The following is a 4,744-nucleotide window of genomic DNA, read 5'->3' as shown; positions in this document are numbered from 1 at the left end:
AGTCTCGGTCAGGAAGCATGCACCAGGCACCCTGTGGCATCGGTCAGAAATGTGCATCAGATTTTGGCTCCATGGACTACATGCATCAGAATAGAACTTAGGCTTCATGGATCACATGTATCAGCACATTTGCTTAAGTAATGAAAGATGGTTGCAGTAGAGTTTTCCTAATCACACAATTAACACATGCTTAATTGTTTTAGAGCATGTGCTTTTAGTTTGTTATGATAAGTTAGTTAGTTTGTTGAGTTACTTGGCTAACAAGTCATTGTGTATATAAGGAATCCTTATTGTAACTTTTGATAATCAATAAAAGAAGTATATTCTTTACACATCCATCTTCTTTTCTAAGAATAATATGGTATCAGAGCTCTCAAATTGAGAGCTCTGCTGCACCATCGTTCTAATCATTCTTGACAATCCATACATCCTCACATAATCAAAATTATGTTTCTGATTCAACCAACAAAGATGGATGAAGAATCAAATCAAACACAACATGTACAACAAGGCATTGATGCATCACAGGACCCAAGGAGCCCTTATTATCTTCATCCAGGAGAAAGTCCAGGAGCAATATTAGTATCACCACCATTGAATGGGACGAATTACCACAGTTGGAGTAGAGCAATGAGGAGAGTACTCTCATCAAAGAACAAATTCAAATTCGTCAATGGATAATAAGGACTCCACAAGAAACAGATGCAATATTTGATGCATGGGAGAGGTGCAACACCATGGTAATCTCATGGATCACAAGGTCTTTAAGCACACAAATAGCACAAAGTATAGTTTACATTGATAATTCACAAGAACTTTGGCTTGATCTTAAAGAAAGATTTTTGAAAGGTGACTACTTCAAAACCTCTGATTTACTTCAAGAATTGCATTCTATCAAACAAGGTGAGAGGGATGTCACCACATACTTCACTGATGTCAAGATCCTATGGGAAGAACTTAATTCATTAAGACCTATGCCAAGTTGCATCTGCACAAACAAATGTACCTGTGATTTTGTAAAGATCATCAGAAATTATAGGGATTCAGAATATGTCATATGCGTGCTAAAGGGACTCAATGATCAATACAATACAATCAAGACTCAGATCCTTTTGATGGAACCATTGCCCCTCATCAACAAAGTCTTCTCCTTGGTAATTCAGCAAGAAAGACAACAAGAAGGAGGCAAGAATGACCAAAGCAAAATTGCACTGAACAATATCAGCACTGATCAAACATGGAAGCCCCAATTCAACAGAAACAAAAATAATAGAGGAGGCAATTACAACAACAGAGGAAGTGGAAGAAGGTTTCAAGCAAATCCAAAAGGCTATGGTCCTCCTAATAACAACAAACTATGCACCTTTTGTGGCAAGGAAGGTCATACCACAGAGACTTGTTATTTCAAGCATGGATTTCCTCCAACTTTCAAATTTAAATCCAAAGGAACCAATGCTGTAAATAGCTTACAATTAATGGACCAGGAACATAAGACTAATCAGGACATTGCTGAGCACACAGGAACTTCAGCAGGAGCAAATCATACAGAACATGCCCAATTAAGCATCAACAATGATCACATGATCAATCAGATTAGTCATGAGGCTAACAATGCAGATGGTGGCTACATATCAGGTAACTCCCTTTCCAACCAACCTTGGATTCTAGATAGTGGAGCTACTGATCATGTCACTAACAAGATATCAAACTTTATAACTTACAAGACAATTAAACCAATTTCTGTCAAACTTCCTAATAATATTACCATTAAGGCAGAACACTCAGGGACTGTGGCCCTTTTTGATCACATTATGTTGTATGATGTATTGCTCATCCCTGGTTTCAAATACAATCTTATTTCTGTTCACAAGCTTGCCTCTTCCCTTAGATGCAAACTTGTTTTTAATGAGGTTTCTTGTCTCATCCAGGATATGACTACCTCGAGGATGATTGGACATGCTGAAATGCACAACAATCTTTACATACTAACCAAGCATCCTCAATCTAATGATACAATGCATAGTATTACTTCTTTACAGAGGGAAACTTTATCTTGTTTTGATCTATGGCATTTTAGACTAGGACATCCCTCAAATAACATTCTTAATAACATTTGTAAGTGTTTTCCTTATGTAAAGTTCAATCCTAATAAGGTGTGTGATTCCTGTCATCTAGGAAAGCAAGCCAAACTATCCTTTCCCAAAAGTAATACACACACCTCTCACCCCTTTGATCTTGTCCATATGGACATTTGGGGGCCTTTAAACATCTCCACCATTCATGGAGACAAATACTTCCTCACTATAGTTGATGATTTCAGCAAATACACTTGGATTTTTCTCATGACAAACAAGGCTAACACTAGAAATCTAATAGACAGTTTCATACAAATGGTGCTTACTCAATTCACCCTTAAAATCAAGATCATTAGGAGTGACAATGGGAAGGAATTTATGATGCATGATTACTACTCTAAATTAGGCATTATTCATCAAACCTCATGCATTGAAACACCTGAGCAAAATTCTATAGTAGAAAGGAAACATAGACACATATTAAATGTAACAAGAACTCTGCTTTTTCATTCTGATTTGCCTACTTGTTATTGGGGTTATGCTGTGCTTCATGCTGTCTATCTTATAAACTTATTACCTACTGTTACTTTGGGTCTTAAGTCCCCTTTTGAGACTCTATTCAACAAGCCCCCTATCCTTAGCCACCTAAGAGTTTTTGGCAGCCTTTGTTTTGCCTCTACCTTATCTGCTCAAAGAACCAAACTGGATCCTAGAGCACGAAAATGTTCATTCCTTGGCTACAAACCTGGAACAAAAGGTTACATTGTTCTTGATCTATTAACCAGAAGCATACATCTATCTAGAAATGTTGTGTTTTATGAACACATTTTCCCACACAAATCTTACAACACCCATACTGATCCAAATACAAATCCTACCTACACCAAACATAATCCTGAAATTATCTTTGACTCTCCTGTTATACAGGAAATAGCTTTCACACCTAATATACCAGAGTTTCCCCCCACTCTTCAACCTACAGATTCACCATCCACTCCAAATTCACCACCCACCAATAGCTTACCTTTAGAACCTCCTATCAGAAAGTCTCACAGAACTACTCACCCACCCACTTACTTAAGAGATTATCATTGCAATCTCTTAAGTCATAAACATCCTCATGCTAGCTCCAACATCAAACATCCCTTACATAAGGTATTGTCCTACCACACCCTGTCTCCCTCCTACTCTCATTACTCCCTTAGCATTTGCTCCCACATAGAGCCAAAAACTTTCACCCAAGCTATCAAATCAAAAGACTGGATTCAGGCTATGCAGGATGAGCTTGCAGCCTTAGCCTGCAATGACACTTGGACTCTTGTCCCTCTACCCTCTGATAAAAGGACCATTGGATCCAAATGGGTTTATAAGCTCAAATTTAACTCTGATGGCAGCATACAAAGGCACAAGGCTAGACTTGTTGCCAAAGGATACAACCAAACTGAAGGGTTGGATTATTATGAAACATTTGCTCCTGTGGTTAAGCTTACCACAGTGAGACTCCTTCTAGCCTTGGCTGCTAGTCAAGGTTGGTCCCTTCAACAACTTGATGTCAATAATGCCTTTTTACATGGTGATTTAAATGAGGATGTTTACATGTCTTTACCTCAGGGTGTTCAATGTTCTACACCCAACCTTGTTTGTAAACTCAATAAATCCCTTTATGGATTAAAGCAGGCCAACAGACAATGGTTTGCAAAACTGTCCACTGCTTTGAATTCCTTGGGCTATAAGCAATCCACTCATGATCATTCTTTGTTTACAAAATCCATGCATAACAAATTTACTGCATTATTGATATATGTTGATGATTTAATTTTATCTGGCAATGATGACTCTGAAATCAATTTTGTCAAGAAACATCTTGATGACAATTTTAAAATCAAGGACTTAGGCTCCTTAAAATACTTCTTAGGATTAGAAGTAGCACGATCTAAGCTTGGCATATCTGTGTGCCAAAGGAAGTATGCATTAGACTTGTTGCTTGATACAGGATTCTTGGAATCCAAGCATGTTAACACTCCTATGGTCAAGAACACTCATCTCCACCAAAAAGACAGCAATCTGTACCATGACCCTATCACTTATAGGAGACTGGTTGGAAGGCTTCTTTATTTAACAAATACTAGGCCTGATTTAAGCTTTTCCATACAACAACTAAGCCAGTTTATGGCTGCCCCTACCATAAATCACTACAAAGCTATGACAAGAGTCTTTCGTTATATCAAAAATAGCCCTGGTCAGGGGTTGTTCTACCCTACAACATCCATCCTACACCTTAAGGGATTCACAGATTCTGACTGGGCAGCCTGCCCTGATACTCGAAGGTCCATCTCTGGTTTCTGTATGTTCTTAGGTGATGCCCTTATCTCTTGGAAATCCAAGAAGCAGAACACTGTGTCAAGATCTTCCTCAGAAGCTGAATATCGAGCTTTGGCAATTGCATCATGTGAGGTACAATGGCTTACATACTTACTTATTGATTTTCAAATTCCTTTTAAACAACCTGCAAACATTTATTGTGACAATAACTCAGCAAGATACATTGCTGCTAATCCTGTCTTCCATGAAAGGACAAAACACATTGAAATTGATTGCCATGTTGTTAGGGAAAGGCTACAAAATAAATTGTTTCATTTACTTCCTATTAGCTCTGAACAACAAACTGC

This window comes from Lupinus angustifolius, chromosome LG02, assembly GCF_001865875.1.
Source record: "Lupinus angustifolius cultivar Tanjil chromosome LG02, LupAngTanjil_v1.0, whole genome shotgun sequence".
Lineage (NCBI taxonomy): Eukaryota > Viridiplantae > Streptophyta > Magnoliopsida > Fabales > Fabaceae > Lupinus > Lupinus angustifolius.
Note: the sequence above shows the minus strand (reverse complement) of the source record.